Raw genomic sequence first — 20,773 nt, 5'->3', positions numbered from 1 at the left:
GAGAAATGAGGGGCGAGTGACAGCACAGTGGTAGGGCATTTGCCTAGCCTGCTGCCAGGAGTAACCCCTGAGCATCACTGGGTGTGGGACCCCCCACCAAAAAAAGCAATCACAATAAAGGGAAGAGGTAGGAAAAATATTAGTAAAGTGAAGGAAAAGTGTGATGTAAATAAGAATTGTATTGAGGGGACCAGAGAGACAGTATAGTGAGTGGCACTTGCCTTATTTATTTTATATGTAGCAGTATATGGACTACATATCCATATTAGACAGCTAATGTTCATTGAATCATACGTACATAACCAGTTAAATTATACTCGATGAATATTTTAAAGGATCTCAAGGCTAAGTTTAATTGTGTGATTTTTTTTCACCCGTGTAATAATTTTAGTTCCTAATCGCACATATGACACCTCTGTAACAGTTGGTTTTCTAACACACACACACACACACACACACACAGACGCAATTGTTCACCCTGGAAATCCTTGTATAAGGTAACATCTGATCTAGTTTTATTACCTAATTATTAGTCTGATGCAGAATCCATCTAGACTGAGGTTACCTGGGCATACTGAATAACATGTTACATTCAAATTAGGTTACTAAAGTGATAGTGCTTGGTGCACTTGGCAACCTATAGAAAAGCCAAAGATGGCCCTATCCCTATCAACTTATCCTTTTTTTTTTTTTTTAACTATTTCTTGGGCCCTACATGGTGGAGCTCCAGGGCTATGCCCAGCTCTATGCTAGAAGAAGATGTGGTCTCAAGATAATCTAAGACTCCAACATACAAAGCATGTGTTAAGTCCATCTATACCATCTCTTGGCCTCTATCTTCCTGATTCTTCAACTTTTTCCTTTTTAATCCCTTCTCCTTCCCCTTCATTGCATTATTATTGTGAAAAGCAGAGTTGAAACTGTAGATTCTGGCTGCATTGCTCACAGGAGCTGCATCTCTCACCAGGGACTGCATCTCCCAACCCAGCGGTATTCACTGGGTGAGGCGGGTCACAGCCTCCATAGTTGTGGAGCTCATCCATATTCAGAGCAGTGCAATTGGAAATGCTTTGTGGTGCCAACGATCACAATAACTGAGTTGCAGGGCTCAAACAGCAGAGCTAACATGTTGCACCTGGCACGTGCTAACACTGGACTTTTGCACCAACAACCCTACACTTGTACAGCAGGTGTTCTAAGCCAATGGTCTAGACCCTGGGCCTAATACTTTAATATTTAACCTTAAATTTCTTCACACACTCCTTCACTCCTTCCTATTACTGTTACAATGGCCAGGGATCACACCTTTTAGTAGGGTTCTTATACAAAACTGCCTGGAGGACATTTGGGACACCACAGACTACACACAGCAGTGTCAATGGGCACATGGGGCTGGAAGGGATTGAACTCAAGGCCTCGGGGCTGCAAAGCAAGCACTCTACTATTGGGCTTTCCCCTAAACCCACACATTTTAACGATTTAGTATCTCGTCTCAAATTATTTAATAATAAAACTATATAAATGTCAGAACTACTTAAAATATATGGCTTCCATTGTTGGTATCATGTTTCTGTATTGACGATCCTGTAATCTGTATATCCTACATTGAAGTCAGGATTGTGTGGAGCGTCCTCTAATTTCAACTCACAATTAAAGGGCAATGCAGAAAGCCCTGTCCAGTAAGCAGATCATTGTTGTTTAAGTCTTCTCAGTGTTAACGGAAGACTCCTTTGAGTCTGTGTGAAAAATAGAACTGTGTTGGCACTGCGGACAATGACCTGGATTGGACAAACTAGTTTGCCTGGAGCCTAGAGTTGGTCTTGTGTCAGGAAACTTCAGGGGTAGGGTCTCCTTGTATTTAGGCCAAGGCTTTTCCTTTCCATGTCCCCCATACTTTGGTGGGCCTACGCAAACGATAATTGCCACTCTAACACCGTTTTTACTGTGTTCCTTTGACTCTAAACTTTAAAAAAAAAAAAGCCCACTTAAACTTTTGAGGTTAACTTAAACTAATATGCATGTGCATGGAAATGTAAAAAACTACTATGCCTTCAAATTTAAGGAGTTACACAAATTTTATGTCTTTAGATTGCTTTGTGTACCACTAAGAAATGTTATAATGTACTACAGTCTAGGGTCTTGAGGGACAAAGTAATTGTACATGGGTTCTGTTTCATTTTTCTTAATGTTCTTTGACTGTAGGATCAAAATTGGGGTGTCAGCAGGGGGATTTCTTCTGAGAACTTTGTTTTTTGGGTGACTGTCCTTCCACTGTAACTTTGCTTTGTCCTCTTTCTTTCTATCATTGTTCACATAATTAAAAAAGTATATATTATATGGCTTCCCCTACTTGATAAAGAGAACACCATCTTATCTTTAAGTCAGAAACATTATAATCAATGCATGTTTCTTTTAAAGTTTCTTTATATCATGGGACTGCTGGGAGCCATTTTTCAGATTTCATAATCAAAGCAGTGCTCCAGATTTTACACACACCCCTCCCGACTATTTTTTTTTTTTTTTTTTGGTTTTTGGTTTTTGGGCCACACCCAGCGATGCTCAGGGGTTACTCCTGGCTGTCTGCTCAGAAATAGCTCCTGGCAGGCACGGGGGACCATACGGGACACCGGGATTCGAACCAACCACATTTGGTCCTGGATCGGCTGCTTGCAAGGCAAACACCGCTGTGCTATCTCTCCAGGCCCCCTCCCGACTATTTCTAAAGACTTAAAAGGGACATGTATATCTCCTTTGAATATGTTAGATATATATTCCCTTAATAGGTATAACCCTTATTGAATATCCTCTTATATAGCGACAATTTCCCCCATTGTTTATTTTTTGTGATCTGTTCAATAAGGAATTCTGGTAGAAAAGTCTCTGTTTAGAGTTCATGTTAGAACCAAGTTACTGCGATTGTTGGACTTGTTCCCTCGGCCCCCATAAGCACTAATAATACCTTGTGGCATTGTTCCTTTTTCGCATAGGCACATTAAAATCGGAAAATATTACATATGCAAAGAAGTTCTTATCTAATAGAAATGGAAACACACAAATTTTGTAATGCAGTGGGGCCTTACACCCTGAACATTGTCATAATGACTTGGCTTAGGCCTCAGAAGAACAGGCATTGTCCATTCATCCCTGAACCATGGATACCAGCTACAGAAACAGCCATGGTTGTCTATAACATCACAAGGAAGCAAATCTCTATCAGGGAAGACCCTACTGCTGCCCTGGCATCATCTTACTCCAAAGAGGGTCCTTTTAACACCCAGACAACTTAGCAATAGCAACAACCTGCTTTCAGGGCGGGCTCTCCGAATCTCATCTAATGGTGAGATAAAACTAGAGGATGCATCGCATCCAGACTTTGAGGTAGAATGTGCACAGAAACTTGGATCTCTAACTATAGAAACCTGACACCAGCAACAGCAATTGTGCAAAAAAAAATTCTACTGGGACCACAGAGAATGACTCAGGGGTAAGACAACCTCGTATGCCTGGAGCCCAGAGTTGGTCTTATGCCAGAATACTTCAGGGGTAAGGTCTCCTTGTATTTAGGCCAAGGGTTTTTCTTTCTATCTCTCCCATATTTTTTTTTTGTTTTGTTTTTGGGCCACACCCGGTAACGCTCAGGGGTTACTCCTGGCTATGTGCTCAGAAGTTGCTCCTGGCTTGGGGGACCATATGGGACACCAGGGGATCGAACCGCGGTCCGTCCAAGGCTAGCGCAGGCAAGGCAGGCACCTTACCTTTAGCGCCACCGCCCGGCCCCATCTCTCCCATATTTTGTTGGGCCTATCCAAACAACAATTGTCACTCTCACACCTTTTTTACTGTATTTCTTTAACTCTTATCCTTAAAAAAAAAAAAAAAAAAAAAAAAAAAAAGAGCTTACTAAGCCTTCTGTTATTGCTTTAATGAGTTCATTGGTGATACAATGATTTTCACAAACTTACTTGCTACTGAACATTTTCTTCTTTCCTTTCTCTTCCATTTTTTTAGTTTTTCTTTCTATTTTCTTTTTTTTTTTTAATAATAACTTTGCTTTTGGTCATCTTGAAACAAACATATTATGACCAGTTATGTCAACTATGTGATGCATTTTCTTTAAATAAATTTATTAAAAATAAAATAGAGGGGCTGGAGAGATAGCATGGAGGTAAGGCGTTTGCCTTTCATGCAGAAGGCCATCGGTTCGAATCCCGGTGTCCCATATGGTCCCCCATGCCTGCCAGGAGCAATTTCTGAGCATGGAGTCAGGAGTAACCCCTGAGCACTGCCGGGTGTGACCCAAAAATAAAATAAAATAAAATAAAATAAAATAAAATAGAATAGAATAGAATAAAAAATTTCTTTATATCAGAAACATTTAACACATCATGTAGCCACCATGTCTGCACCCAGCCAGCTCTACAGACTCACTATTCTCAAAAGAGATGTAAACCAAGCAATGAAAAATCAGGGGTGGGGCTGGAGAGATAGCACAGTGGTAGGGTGTTTGCCCTTCACACAGCTGACTGGGAAGGACCAAGTTTGAATCTCGGCATTCCATATGGTCCCCTGGGCCTGCCTGGAGCAATTTCTGAGCACAGAGCCAGGATTAACCCCTGAGTACTACAGGATGTGACCAAAAAAGCCACCACCACCAAAAAAAAAAAAAAATCGGGTATACCTGCAACTGAAAACTGGCAGTCTCAGGAGGAGAGGACAGGCCAAGCCCCACCCTGCTGAAGCCATGCCAGTTGCCTGCATCATTCATAATCACCATTTTGCTTAAGGCCATTCTCTACGACTCTCTGCAGAGACACCAATTTGAGCAAACTCCACTTATGCCAGTATTTCGGCTGATAGGAACAGGGTTTTATGGAGTAAGTTTGGGGACTCCCCCCTACTTTCTCATACTTCCAGAAGACCTAGCAGCTGAAAATACACCCCCAAAAAATTACTATCAATAATAATGCTTTCAATTCCTGGACCATGATCACACTTGAGACAGCACAACTTCATTTTTGTTTAATACTATCACCCCCATAAAAACACACAAATTTTTTGTTTTTGTTTTGTTTTGTTTAGGGGCCATCCCAGTGATACTCAGAGGTAACTGGCTCTGGGCTCAGAAATGACTCCAGGCAGGTTTGGGGAACCATAAGAGATACCAGTGATAGAACTCAGATTGATGCATGCAAGGCAAAAGCCCTAACCACTGTGCTATTGCTCCAGCCTACAAAACATAACAATTTAGATGCCAATATGTAGCTGAAGCCACCTAATGTTCAAAAAAAAATTAAAACAGAAGGACCAGCTAACAACAGCTCACTAAACCTCTGACAATGAACTTATTCATTAATGAACTCATAATTAATTATGATTAATAAGTATGATGTACAAGTATATTAATTTACTTAATATATTAATATATTTTAATATCTATCAATAAATATATAATTTATAGATATAGAGTATGATAAGTAATTAACATAATTAATGAACTCATTGAGATACAATAATTTTCACAAATTATCACTGTACTACTTGTTTTTCCTTCATATTTTTCTATTTTTTTAAACTAATTTTGCTCTCATCTGGAAACAAATATCTTATGATTGACTATGTCAACTACGTGATATATGTCCTTTAGATAAAGGAAATTTAGACTTTCTTTTTCCTTTGAGCTACACTTAGCAGGATGCAGGATTTAGGGGAAACGTGATAATGGGGATCAAGCCCCAGTTGGCTGTGAGCAATATAATTGACTTATCTGTTGTACTATCACTCTAATATATGCATAAAACACAAGAGTACTGAGTAAAGGGCCAGAGAGATAGCACAGTGGTATGGTGTTTGCCTTGCACATGGCCAACCCAGGATTGACCCAGGTTCAATCCCCCCAGCATCCCATATGATCCTGGTGCCTGCCAGGAGCACAATTTCTGAGTGCAGAGCCAAGAGCCGCTGGATGTGGACCCCCATGGCAAAAAAAAAAAAAAAAAAAAAAAGTAGTGAGTAAAAAGACTCATGTTTACTCTTTCATATTTTCTTCCTAAATCTTCAATAGTACAGTTTTTCTCTGAAATGTATGTACATATTCATTTGTTTGTCAAAAAATATTTTCCTGAGGCCAGAGAGATAGTGCAGTAGATAAGGCAAAAGCCTTGCACATGGCTGACCCAGGTTCAATCCATAGCTCCATATATTGTCCCCAAGCACAGCCCGGCATGATCACTGAACACAGCTAGCAGTAGCCCAAAAGCTAGAAAAATATTTTCCTTCAGGTAAGCTGAACACAGTTAAGTTCAAGTTTCTTCTCTGAAGTTACCAGATGGGTTTTGAAGGGAGATGGGGTGTTATACCTGGCAGTGCTCAGGGCTTACTCCTGGCTCTATGCTCTTGGATTACTACTGGTAAGCTCAAGGGACATATAGAGTTGAACCTTGGGTTGGCTGCATGAAAGCCTAGTACCCTACCATGCTGTCCTATCACTCTATCCCAGGGTTTTGTTTTTAACCATGTAAAATGGTGACAAGATAAAAATCACTGGTTCAATTATGACTGTCCAAATTATTTTTTAGCTGATGATGGGCGGTCTATGTCTGAAGTTCTATAATGTTACAACCTCTACAGTGATGAGAATGACAGCTCATTTCTGCCTTCATTACAGAACTTGAAGTGGAAGCCTCATGCTCCAATCCCAGGGCACTGAAGAGATGCGGGTCTGAAAGTATATGCTGATGCAGAAAATAATCCAGGGAATAAAATAGGTTCAGAAATTTCCACACGCAAGCCTACTACTCCTGAGAAGCAGATAGCTCAATCGTGGAAAACTGAAACCACAAGCAGTTTTTCCCTGAGACCCAGGTCTTTAATAGCAAGAGCCAGACCAAACCCTGGGGTGGTCTAAGACATCAACCCAAAGGCTTCCATCCAAAGGTGCTTCAGACCAGTAAGTAACAAGCATATTCTGATTAGGATAGAACCTGATTAATCCAACAAGAGCTGTCAGATGCTTTGAAATGAAAGATAATAGTAACCAGATTAAATACCAAATCTATGTATAAATGTGTGGGATTTCATCCTATATCCTGAATTATTCACTCATATTTCTATTCTGCTTCCTTAGCACAGTTTATTAAAAATTGATATCACGTCTTTCCCCTCTCCTCGTGCTCTCCCTCCTCTTTCTCCCTCTCCTCTTTTTTCCCTCTTTTCTCTCTTTATTCTCTTCTCTCTCCTCTTCTTTTCCCTCTCTTCTTCTCCTCCTCTCCTCCTCCTTTCCCCTCTCCTCTCTCGTTCTCTCTCCCTCTCCCTCCTTTTCTCCCTCTCCTCTTTTCTCTCTTTCCTCTCCCCTTTCTTCTCTCCCCTCTCCTCTCACTCTCTCCCTCTCCCTCCTCTTTCTCCCTCTCCTCTTCTCTCTCTTCTCTTTCCTCTTTCCTCTTTCCTCTCTTTCTTCCTCCATTCTCTTCCTGTTGCATTAAGCCTCTTTCCCTCTCCCTTCCTTACTCCCTAGCATTAGCTCCACCTGGGCACAAAGCTTTTTGTCCCTATTCACCCTTTTATTGGGGAGATCACACCCAGTGGTGCTCAGGGGTTATTACTGCCTCTGCCCTCAGGAATCACTTCTGCTCTCCAAGCCTGAGAAGGTCTCCATTCCCGAGCGTTATGTGGATTTGGACCCTGAGGAGCCGCAGAAAATTAAAAAAAAAAAAGAAATAAAAAATTGATATCACAAACAACCTGAGGCTGGATATTTAGTGGTGAGTTTATGCCTGACAGATACAATTTAACTTAAATGTTCTCACCTCTGGTGAAATGCCTATCTATCTATCTATCTATCTATCTCAGATATTGTTGGAAGCTCTTCTTTAAATCAACCAACTAATATCAAGATGAATAAAAGATGCCTCTGGGCCCTTAAAAGGCTCATGATCCAGCAGTGTATTCCAAAGTGACATGTTCACATAGTGATATGACTCTAATTCCTCTCATGACAGCAAATTAATGTAGCCTAGGTACATTTGAGATGTTTTTTTATACTCTGCAAACTAAATGGAGTGCGGGAGGGAGGGAAGGAAGGGAGGGAGGGAGGGAGGGAGGGAGGGAGGGAGGGAGGGAGGGAGGAAAAGAAAGAAAGAAAGAAAGAAAGAAAGAAAGAAAGAAAGAAAGAAAGAAAGAAAGAAAGAAAGAAAGAAAGAAAGAAGAAAGAAAGAGAGAGAGAAAGAAAAGAAAGAAAGAAAGAAAGAAAGAAAGAAAGAAAGAAAGAAAGAAAGAAAGAAATAAGAGAGAAGGAACTAGAGAAGAAGAAGGAAGAAGGAAGGAAGGAAAAGAAAAGAAAGAAAGAAAGAAAGAAAGAAAGAAAGAAAGAAAGAAAGAAGAAAGAAAGAAAGAAAGAAAGAAAGAAAGAAAGAAAGAAAGAAAGAAAGAAAGAAAGAAAGAAAGAAAGAAAGAAAGAAAGAAAGAATAGAGGAGAGAAGGAACTAGAAGGAAGGAAGGAAGGAAGGAAGGAAAAGGAAGAAGGAAGGAAGGAAGGAAGGAAGGAAGGAAGGAAGGAAGGAAGGAAGGAAGGAAGGAAGGAAGGAAGGAAGGAAGGAAGAAGGAAGGAAAAAAGAGGAAAGAAAGAAAGAAGAAAGAAAGAAAGAAAGGAAGAAAGAAAGAAAGAAAGAAAGAAAGGAAGAGAAAGAAAGAAAGAAAGAAAGAAAGAAAGAAAGAAAGAAGAAAGAAAGAAAGAAAGAAAAAGAAAGAAAAAGAAAGAAAGAGAGAGAGATGTGATCTCAATTGCTCTGCAGACTGAGATCCCTAATGCTACAACAGTATGTGATTTCCAGTGCACTTCACTAGTCTGAGCACTACAATCAACTGTGTGTGAACCCTGGTCAGAGAAATACCGACAGCAGAAAGAAGAGAAAAACTAAAAAAATAAAGAAAAATTCTAGCCCTATCAGCTATCCAATTGTGTTAAAATACTAGATAATATTCCCATTTTATTCACTGTCCATTCTGCTGGATTAATTTATTTATTTTTGAGTTTAGGTCTACAACTGGCAGTTTACTTCTGGCTCTGCACACAGAGATTCACTCCTAGTGACTATACAAGGTGTCAGGAATTTAATCCAGGTTGGCTACACGCAAGGTAAGTGTACCGCACCCCGTATATTTTCTCCACCACCTAAATTTATAATCAATGTGTAAAACTAGATATCTAAGTATAAATAATTTCCATACTAGGATGTTTCTTGGACCATAAGATGTAGTACTGAAGAATTTTTTTTTATACATAGAATCTTGGGTTAAGGAGACACCTCCCATAATGCAGGAGCTTTGTACTACATTCCTTTTCCTTTTCTTTTCCTATTCTTAAATAAAATATATTTTGCATTGAAGAAAAAATAGAATATCTATACAATCTTAGCAACCTCAACTAGATCTTTACTCTACTCTATATAATACACAAATCTCCCTTACAGTCTCCAAAACATAAAGCCACTTTTCCCTGAAAAATAGCCCTCCCACGAAAGACAGGAAATCCGACTGGATCAGATAACTCTTTAGAGAGAACAAAGAGATAATTCAGTAGTTTGCAGTGCTTGCCTGGAACGTGCAAATTCCCAGGTTCAAACCCCAGGCCTGTGCACAGGCACTGAGGCAAAGCCTGGGATCCCTAGCAATGAGAGAAAACAAAAGTAATCATTCTCAAGTTAACATTTTCCTTTGTCTTCTATAAGAGGTAATTTATAAAGAAAGGGAACATTTATGAAAGTAATGTATTTAAAGTAAAGTAATGTAATGTGACAGAAATGTTAATTATACATTAATATTTAATTAATTATACATTAACATATATTAATGTTCGTTAATTTTAATAATTAATAATGTTAATAAATGTTCATTTGAACGCACCAGGCAGAAGTAGGTTGCCTAGTTTTACTTTAAAAGGAAGCTATAGTTCTTGTTTTTGTGACAGAAATGTTAATTATACATTAATATTTAATTAATCATATATTAATGCTATTAATGTTTATTAATTTTAATAATTAATAACGTTAAAATGTTGATTTGGATAAACCAGGCAGAAGTAGGTTGCTTAGTTTTACTTTAAAAGGAAGCTATAGTTCTTGTTTTTATGTGATCTGTGTTAGTCTTTGAGGGGTGAGATATTTCATTATTTTTATTTGCATGTCCCTAACAATTAGTAATGAGGAACATTTTTTCAAGGGCCTTTTGGCCATGTGTATTTCTTCTTTGAGGTAATGTCTGTTCATTTCTTCTCCCTATTTTTCATGAGGTTAGATTTTTTTCTTCTTACATTCCGCGGTACCTTATATTTTAGACATTAGCTCTTTATCAGATCGGTATTGGGTGAACAGCTTCTCCCATTCTGTGGGTAGCCTTTATATCCTAGTCACTATTTCCTTTGAGGTACAGAATCCTCTAAGTCTAATGTAGTTTATCTTTTATTGTTTATCTTTGTTTCCATTTGCTTGGCCAGTGGTGTTTCATCCTTGAAGATGTCTTTTTTTTTTGTTTTTGTTTTTTTTGTGGGGCGACGATCACACCCAGCACTGCTCAGGAGTTTCTCCTAGCTCTGCACTCAGAAGTCGCTGTTGGCAGGCTTGGGGGACGATATGGTATGTGGAATTCGAACCGGGATCCATCCTGTGTTTTCCATGTGCAAGGCAAATGCTTAACCACTGTGCTATCGCTTCGGCCCCACCTTGAAGATGCCTTTAGTTTCAATGTCATAGAGTATTCCGTCTACATTTTCCTCTATGTACCTTAAGGATTCAGGTCAGATATCAAGGTCCTTTTAATCCAAGAACTACCAGTGTTGACGTGAATGCAGAAAAAGACTCTCATTCAACTGCTGCTGGGAATACAGACTGGTCCAGTCTTTTTGGAAATACCATTCCAAAGGATATACCCCAGGAACACAAAAGCGCAATACAAAAATGCCCTCTGTGCTTCTACGTTCAGTGCAGTACAATCTACAATAGCCAGAATCTGGAAACAATCCAGATGATTGGCTAAAGAAACTGTAGTACAATGGAACTATGTAGCCATTCCTATTAGAAAATTTGCTTATATAGAGATGGACACCGAGACTTTTATTATGATGATGAAATGAGCCAGAGGGACAATGATAGACATAGAATAATCACACTCATTTGTGGAATATAAGAAAAACAAGAGGTAGTATGGAAATAATACCCAGAGACAATAGAGACAAAGATTAGAAGGTCCAGCTCAGGTAGAAAGTTTGCAGAACGGGGGGTGGGGGGAAGCCGTGAAAAAGAAAAAGAAAAAAATATATATATATGAAGTTCGCATATATATTTATATATATTTATATATATATATATATATATATATATATATAAAGAAAGTTCGCAGAACAGTAAGTATAGCTAGAGCAGAGAAGGGCCTACTAGGAAAATGAGGGATGGAACTGATCGCTCTGGACAAGAAGTAAACTCTAGAAGTGCATAAACTAACAGGCAAGGCATCCTTCCATTAAGGAGGGGGAGAGGGTGAGTGAGAGAGAGAGGGGGGGGGCAATTTGCATGTCATAGAGCAGGGGTCTTCAAACTGCGGCCCACAGAGGAGTCTGATCCGGCCGCCACCAGTGAGCGCTGTTTTGTTGCCAAGATACCTGCCAGCATATACACTCAGAGTCACGGTCGGGGATGACGTCAACCGCCTCCGCCCACAGAAGTCCATTGGCTGAGTAGAGGGAGAGTTTTGAAACGTTTCTATGACTTAATGACAGCTTTTCTACTTTCAAAAAACCAAGAAGTACCAGAGCTCAATGATGCAGAATGGAAATGGCACCTTGCCTTTCTGACAGCTATAACAGAGCTACTCAAAAGTTTCAATCTGCAACTTCAAGGCAAGGGGAAGCTAATCTGTGATATGGCATCGCATGTGAAAGCATTTGAAGTAAAATTAGGCCTTCTCATCAAACAAGTACAGGAGGAAAACTTCAGTCATCTCCCAACAACTCAAAACCTGTCAGCAGACTAACCATTGGTTGCATTCCCAAAGGAAACATGTCTGGCTTCACTAGAATTGTTGCAAAAGGAGTTTCAATTTAGATTCAAAGAGCTTCATCTCCATGAACAGGACATACAGCTTTTTCGTAACCCATTTTCTGTTGAGATTGAAAATGTCCTTACAATTTACCAAATGGAATTGGCTGAACTGCAGAATTGTGACTCTCTGAAAGATGCATTTAAGTCAAGTAACCTTTTGAATTTCTATGCATCTCTCCCCTCTGAGACATATCCAAATATCAGGAACCATGCACTCAAAATGGTAACCATCTTTGGTAGCACTTATGCCTGTGAACAGACTTTTTCTTTTCTTTTTTTTTTTTTTGTTTTTGTTTTTGGTTTTTGGGCCACACCCGGCAGTGCTCAGGGGTTACTCCTGGCTGTCTGCTCAGAAATAGCTCCTGGCAGGCACGGGGGACCATATGGGACACCGGGATTCGAACCAACCACCTTTGGTCCTGGATCAGCTGCTTGCAAGGCAAACACCGCTGTGCTATCTCTCCGGGCCCGAACAGACTTTTTCAAGAATGAAACATCTGCAATCTCCAACCAGATCAAGATTAAGTGATGCCCACTTGCATCACTTGTTACGGCTGGCAGTGACAAATATGGAACCGGACATTGACCATCTCATTAGCCAAAAGCAGGCCCACAGTTCCCATTGAAATATTGGTGTGTGATCTGTTTATTTATAAATGGTTTTCATTTTATTTATATAAGATATGTGCAGTGTGAGTAGGAATTAGTAGCTCATATAGTCTGGCCCTCCAGCTCTCTAAGGGACCATAATCCGGCCCCCACTTTAAAAAGTTTGAAGACCCCTGTCATAGAGCAAGGTGGATGGGGTGTGAGAGGGAAAGGGAGACATCAGTAATGATAGTGATGGTGAAGATGATGGTAGGGGTGCACTAGTGATGGAGTACATTGTATGACTTAAACACAACAACAAATGGGGCCGGAGAGATAGCACAGTGTTTGCCTTGCAAGCAGCCAATCCAGGACCTAAGGTGGTTGGTTCGAATCCCAGCGTCCTATATGGTCCCCCGTGCCTGCCAGGAGCTATTTCTGAGCAGATAACCAGGAGTAACCCCTGAGCACTGCAGGGTGTGACCCCAAAAAACAAACAACAACAACAACAACAAAAACACAACAAACAATTTTGTAACCATGATGCTTAAAAAAGCAATTTTAAAAAGTACAGAACTAAATATTCAAGTCAAAGGCAACAGCAATTGAATCAAGAATCTCAAACTTGAGCAATCTAAACTTAAATGAGCCTGTTATACCAGAAAAGAAAATAAATAAAAGAAAGCTATAATAATTTAAGAGGAAGATGGAGAAAAGCCACATATTGCTGCCAAACCTTTAATAAATTAGTAGTAAGAAGAAAAGCAAAAGCAATACTAAGGGAAAAATTAATAGCAATATAGACTGACTTTTTTTTTTTTTTTTTTTTTGGTTTTTGGTTTTTGGGTCACACCCAGCAGCGTTCAGGGGTTACTCCTGGCTTGACACTCAGAACTTAGTTTGGCAGGCTTGGGGGACCATATGGGACTCCGGGATTTGAACCACTGTTCTTCTGCATGCAAGGCAAATGCCCTTCCTCCATGCTATCTCTCCAGCCCATATAGGTTGACTTCTAATAGAGCTGACAGCTTTTTAAAAAGTAAAAAGTTCAACAACAATAAAATAAATTTCATAGAAAGTATAAGGAGGTCTTGAGCAATAACACAGCGGTAAGGTGTTTGCCTTGCACACAGCCAACAGAAGATGAACCCCGGTTCAAATTCTGGCACCACCAGAGCATGCCAGGAGCAATTTCTGAGCACAGAGCCAGGAGTAAACCCTGAGCGCCACCAGGTGTGACCCAAAAACAAAAACAAACAAAAGGGAAAAAAGAAAGTAAAAGAAAAGAGAAAATAAAAATTAGAGAAAAAAAACCAATGATACACAAACCCAGAAAATACAAATGATCAATGAAACTAGAATATGGCTTTCTAGAAGAATAAATGAAAGTAACAAGTTCTTGTACAGACTCACAAAGATAAAGATAAAATCCAAATAAATAAGATCAGATGTGAGGGATGGGAAAATTACCATAGACACCTCAGAAATATAAAAGACCTAAGTATTGACCTTATTGTCAAACGACTAAGAATGAAATTTCCTATGAACAACTCTATGCCACCAAGCTAGAGAACTTAAAAGAAATGGATGAATTATTACTCAGATAGTCTCCCAAGACTGAATCAAGAGGAAATGAAAATCTAACTAGGCCAATCATGAGTAAGAGAACTAAAATATTAACTAAAAATCTCCCCAAAAGCAAAAGTCTTAGTTCAGATCAGTTCACTAGAAAGCTTTACTAGAATCTTAGAGAAGACAGTACAGTGCCATACTGAAGCTATTCAAAACTAATAAAGAAATGGGAATTCTTCATGCTAAAACCAAGTTACAGGGAATGTTGGACTTGTTCCCTCAGTCCCCATATGCACCAATAATACCTTCTGGCATTGTTCCTCTTTTGCATGGGCACATTAAAATGGGAAAATATTACATATGCAGACAAGTTCTTATCTAATAGAGATAGGAACACAAATTTTGTAATGCAGTTAGGCCTTATACCCTGAACATTGGCATTATGTCTTGGCTCAGGCCTCAGAAGCATGGGCATTGCCCATACACCTCTGAACCATGTATACCATCTATGGAAACAACCACAATTGTCTATAACATTACCAGGAAGCAAATCTCTATCAGGGAAGGCACTATCGCTGCTCCGGCATTGACAAAGAGTGCTCTCTCTCTCTCTTTTTGGGGTTTTTGGTTTTTGGGTCACACCTGGCAGCGCTCAGGGGTTCCTTCTGGCTCTATGCTCAGAAATTGCCCCTGGCAGGCACAGGGGACCATATGGGATGCTGGGATTCGAACCACCGTCCTCCTGCATGAAAGGCAATCGCTTTACCACCATGCTATCTCTCCGCGCCCCCCCTATTTTTTAAAAATATGAAACGCTTCACAAATTTGTGTGTCATCTTTGCACAGGGGCCATGCTAATCTTCTCTGTATCATTCCAATTTTAGTATATGTGCTGCCAAAGCGAGCCACAAAGAGTGCTCTCTTAACACTCAGACAACTTAGCAACAGCAACAACCTGCTTGAAGGGCAGATCTCTCCACATCTAATGGTGAAGTAAAACTAGAGGATGATCCACATCAGCCTGATTTTGATGAAGGAAATGCACAGAAACCAGAATCTTTAAATATAGGAACCTGATTCCAACAACAGCTAATGTGCGAAAAAGTTTCACCTGGATCACGGAGAATGACTTAGGGGTTGGGCAGCCTGGAGACCAGTCTTATGCAGGAAAACTTCAGGGGTGAGATCTCCTTGTAGTTAGGCCAAGGATTTTTTTTTTTCCGTTTTCCCCATATTTTGCTGGGTCTGTGCAAACAACGGCAATTGCCACGCTTACAACACTACTGCTGTATTTTTTTTAAACACTTATCCTTTAAGAAAAAAAAAACAGCTTACTCGGGGCTGGGAAGGTGACGCTAGAGGTAAGGTGTCTGCCTTGCAAGCGCTAGCATAGGACGGACCACAGTTCGATCCCCCGACATCCCATATGGTCCCCCCAAGCCAGGGGCAATTTCTGAGCACTTAGCCAGGAGTAACCCCTGAGCGTCAAACAGTGGTGGCCCAAAAACCAAAAACAAACAAACAAACAAAAAAAACAGCTTACTAAACTTAATATAAAAAAAGTAACTGTGGGGCCCGGAGAGATAGCACAGCGGCGTTTGCCTTGCAAGCAGCCGATCCAGGACCAAAGGTGGTTGGTTCAAATCCCGGTGTCCCCCGTATGGTCCCCCGTGCCTGCCGGGAGCTATTTCTGAGCAGACAGCCAGGAGTAACCCCTGAGCACCGCCGGGTGTGGCCCAAAAGCCAAAAAAAAAAAAAAAAAAGAAAAAAAAGAAAAAAAAAGTAACTGTAGTAAGATGCCTGTCTCGAATACAGGCAGCGGATGGGAAGGGGGGAGGGGGGCACTGGTGGTGGTAATGTTGCACTGGTGAAGGAGGATGTTCTGCTTATGACTGAAACCCAACTACAATCATGTTTGTAATCATGGTGCTTAAATAAAAAATTTATACTAAAAAAAATAAAAGATAAGAAACCTGATTTAAAAAAAAAAGAAGAAATGGGAATTCTTCCTCACAGGTTCAATGAAGCAACATTACCTTAATACAAAAACACTCAGGTTTTTTTTTTGTTTTTTTTTTTTGTTTTGTTTTGTTTTGTGGTTTTTGGGTCACACCCGGCAGTGCTCAGAAATTGCTCCTGGCATGCACAGGGGACCATATGGGACGCCGGGATTCGAACCGATGACCTTCTGCATGAAAGGTAAATGCCTTACCTCCATGCTATCTCTCCGGCCCCCAGATATTATTTTTTTAAAAAAGAACATTATAGAACAATATCCTTGATGATCATATGTACAGATCCTCAACAAAATCTTTAGCAAATCTAATACAATATATCAAACTGATGATATGCCATGATCACATGGGTTTTATTCTACGGATGCAAGAATGATCCAATATTTGAAAATTAGTTAATGTAACACATCAGTGAAAGAAAAGATCATCATTTGATAATGGTAATTGATAAAAAAACGTAATTGAAGATAATTGATAAAGATAATTGATGAAGCTTCTGACAAAATTTTTATGATAAATACATGCTCACACATACAGAAGTAGGAAATAGACAGTGGTAAACCTTGCACAAAGCCGATCTTGATTCGGTCCCCAGCATTCCAAATGGTTTCCTAAGCTCACCAGGAGTGATTCCTGTGTGCAGAGCCATGAGTAACTCTCTGAGCACTGCTAGCTGTGGTGCAGGCGTGTGCGTGCGTGCGTGCGTGTGTGTGTGTGTGTGTGTGTGTGTGTGTATGCGCGCCCACACCAACAGTGATAGTTCTTGTTCTTTGTGATGTGTGCCAGTCTCTGTGGCATAAGATGGTACCTCACTGTTGTTTTGATTTGCATCTCCCTGACGACTAGTGATGTGGAGCATTTTATTTTCATGTGCCTTTTGGCCATCTGTATTTCTTCTTTGAGGAAATGTCTATTCATTTCTTCTCCCCATTTTTTGATGGGGTCATATTTTTTTTCTTAAGTTCTGTCAGTACCTTGTATATCTTAGATGTTAGCCTCTTATCTGATGGGTATTGAGTGAATAGTTTCTCCCATTCCGTGGGTGGCCTTTGTATCCTAGTCACTGTTTCCTTAGAGGTGCAGAAGCTTCCCAGTTTAATGTAGTCCCATTTGTTTCTCTCTGCTTCCACTTGTTTGGACAGTGATAATTCCTACTTGAAGAATCCGCCTTTAGTTTTGTCTACATGTTATTCTATATACCTATATATACATACACACACACACACACACACACACACACACACACACACACACACACATATGGTTCCAGGTCAGATATCAAGGTCTTTAATCCATTTGGATTTGACCTTTGTGCATGGTCGTGTGTGTGTGTGTGTGTGTGTGTGTGTGTGTGTGTGTGTGTGTGTGCGCGCGCGCGGTCTTAATTGGTGGTTTGAGTTTGCTTTTTTTTGCATGTGGCTGACCAGTTGTCCCAACACCATTTTTGTTGAAGGGGCTTTCCTTACTTCATTTTACATTTGTTGCCCCTTTACCAAAGATTGATTGATTGTATGTCTGAGGAACATTCTCTAAATACTCAATTCTATTTTATTGATCCGAGGGATCTGTCTTTAAGGAATGATTTTTTTTTTGTGCCACACCCAGTGACACGCTCAGAGGTTACTCCTGGCTACTACACTCCTGGCTTGGGAGACCCTCTGGGACGCCAGGGATCGAACCGAGGTCCGTCCTGGGTCAGCAGTGTGCAAGGCAAACGCTCTACGGCTTGTGCTACCGCTCCGGCCCTAGCTATTATAATTTTTAATAAAAGAGGTGACAGTCATGGGTAAAAGGAAGAGTTGAGAGTCCTGAGACAAACTTTCTATTTTATGAGTTTACGGCTAAGGAGCTAATCTAAGAGTGAAATGGAGCTTGAAGGCAAGACTCAACAAAAGGAGTTGGATGTGCAGTCTTGAATAGCATCATGCTGCCTTGCATTAGGCCGATCCCATATTGTCCCCCATCCTGCCAGGGACTATTTCTGAGTGCAGAGCCAAAGCCAAGTTACCCCTGTGCTATCAGGTGTCACCTAGAAACCAAAAAAAGATTTTCTTAAGCGATGAACTGAAGCAGTAGGGTGTTTGTAGTTTGCCTTGCCTGTATACTGCAGCCCAATATGTAAATACTAAAGGAAACGTCAGGAGCAAAGGTGCTGCTCCAACAAGTCTGTTTTTTCTACCAGATATTAGTAGCCTCACCGAAGCAAGGCCTCAAAAAATTGGTTACGACTCAGAACTGTTCCTCTCCACGGAAATCTTTAGTAAAAGGCGAAAGATTTATGCGATCTGAAGAGAAACCAGAGTATGCTATGGCGGGGCCAAGGCTCTCTCCTTGGACGACGGCGACTCCCTTTACGCTGACGGTGGCTGGCCATTCCAGACGTTCTGTCCGCGGAGGTTCTCCGGGACGACGCGCCAGGTCGGGGTCGAACGTCCAGGCGCATCTGGAAGTCCAGGAACGGAAAGTCGCGGCTTTAAAACCCGAAAAATCCACCGGCGCTCCGGCGGTGCATTGTGGGTATGCAAATGAGCCAGAGGGACGCTAATCCGCGGAGCCTGGAAGAGAGTCCCGCTTCGGCCAGTTCCGCGTTCGAAGGGAGACGATGCAAATCGGAGTATGCAAATGAGCCGCCGCTCCCAGCCCCCTCGAACACTTCCGCATTGGAAGAGACGGAGCGAGTCCTTTTGTCGATGGCAGAGATCAGAGTTCTGTCTGTCCGCACCGGAGACTTGAGGGACGATGCTCGAAATAAGGAATCTCCCGGTCGTCGGGGCCCAAGTGGTCGGGACGTGAAGCAGCAAAGCCAGGCTTAGAGTAGGGTTCAGGACAGCCACCGTTCGTTATGGGAAATGTGAGTTTCTTAGGAAATGGGTCCGCAGCGCCTTTGGGAGGCGTTGCAGTTTCCCTCGGGTTCCTTGCTTTGTTTAATTAATTAATAAAATAGGGGCCGGAGGAAAAAAACTGCGGCAGGGCGTTTGCCTTGCACGCGGCCAACCCGGGTTTTAAGGATCCTCAGCATCCCATATGTTCCCAAGCCTGCCAGGAGTGATTTCTGAGCGCAGAACCAGGAGTAATCCAAGCGCCGCTGGGTGTGGCCCAAAAACCAAACAAACAAACAAAACCATCACTTTGCAGAAAACTTTCAACAACTTTCTTCAAATTGCAAAGGGTGGTATCACACCTATCTGTGCTTTTGGGTCACACTCTGTGACCCATATGAAGTGCTGGTGATTGAACTGGGTCAGCCTTATGCGAGCTAAGTATCTTACCCCTTTTAATATCTCTCCAGAGGGCCTGTTTTCCTATTTTTATCTCTCATGAATCAAGTAGCTAAGTACAGAATTAAGGTGCTTGCTTTCCATGTGGCCAACCCAGGATGAATTCCCAACACCACTCCCAGTGCCCAAGCACCACTAGGAGTAAACAAAGTCAGGTGTAAGCCTGACTTTAAAACCCATCCTTGGAACCTATTTTTTTTGTTGGTTTGGTTTGGTTGGGGGCCACCCCTGCCAGTGTTCAGGGGTTGTTCCTGGCTTCTGCACTCAGTAATTACTCCGTGGGGGACTCGGAGGACCATATGGAATACGAGGGATTGAACCCAGGTCAGTCATGTGCAAGGCAAGCACCCGACCTGCTGTACTTGCTCTGGCTGTATCTTCTTCATTTTTAAAAAGAATAGTTCTGAGGCTGGAGCAATGGGTCATTTAGCAGCGGTAGCAGGTAGCAGATAGGTAGGTCATTTGCCTTGTATGAGGCCGACCTGCATTCAATCCTCAACATCCCAGATGGTCCCCAGAGCACCTTCAGAATAACTCCTAAGTGCAAAGCCAGAAGTAACCCTTGAACATTACTTGTGTGGTCAAAACAAAGCAAAATAAAACAAAAAAACCAGCAACAACAAAAATACAAACAACAGTTCCAATATTATTGTCTTTTATTTGCAATGCTGCTATACCACACCTACCACAATTTATTTGTATGAGCAAATCATCACTGATTCAGTTCCGAACTGATTTAGATTACTTTTAGAGATAGTAAAGTAGAGGAGTGAAAGCACTTGATTTACATATGTCCAGTTTGATCTGAGTGTTACCAGGAACAATTTCCTGTAACCCCCAAAACTGCTGAATTTGGCCCAAATACTCTCCTAAAATTAAAAAAAATCTATTATTCTTACATTGTCCTAATTGTTATACAACGCCAATATTTAAACTTACTGTACATTTTCTTCCTATCATTTCAATAATCTTTCTTTTTAAATTATTTTAAAATAGGAACAATAGTGGGTAGGGTGCTTGCCTTGTATACAGCTGACCTGGGTTCAATCCCTGGCATCTCATATGTTCCCTATTCCTGCTAGGAGTGATCCCTGAGTGTAGAGCCAGGAGTAAGCCATAAGCACTGCTGGGTCTAGCCCAAACTCTCCCGTCCAGCCCCCCAAAATTATTCATAATAACTATAATTTAATAGATCTTTGGTTTTTGTGTTTGTGTTACACCCAGCGATGCTCAG

General features: G+C 41.0%; 1 protein-coding gene and 2 non-coding genes across 3 annotated transcripts in view; all 3 read right to left on the bottom strand.

Annotated features, from left to right (window-relative positions):
• The window catches only part of CSNK1G1 (casein kinase 1 gamma 1), a 142,156-nt gene that overhangs the window by 71,028 nt on the left and 50,355 nt on the right, over window positions 1-20,773 (bottom strand). The window lies entirely within an intron of this gene.
• On the bottom strand, window positions 15,048-15,155 carry LOC126026092 (U6 spliceosomal RNA). The gene has a single exon (XR_007501568.1). It is a non-coding gene; the product is annotated as a U6 spliceosomal RNA (small nuclear RNA).
• Window positions 18,452-18,566, bottom strand: LOC125995632 (U5 spliceosomal RNA). The gene has a single exon (XR_007491131.1). It is a non-coding gene; the product is annotated as a U5 spliceosomal RNA (small nuclear RNA).

The sequence above is a fragment of the Suncus etruscus genome, chromosome 1 (genome assembly GCF_024139225.1).
Source record: "Suncus etruscus isolate mSunEtr1 chromosome 1, mSunEtr1.pri.cur, whole genome shotgun sequence".
Lineage (NCBI taxonomy): Eukaryota > Metazoa > Chordata > Mammalia > Eulipotyphla > Soricidae > Suncus > Suncus etruscus.
Note: the sequence above shows the minus strand (reverse complement) of the source record. Positions and strands in the feature narration are given on the sequence as shown.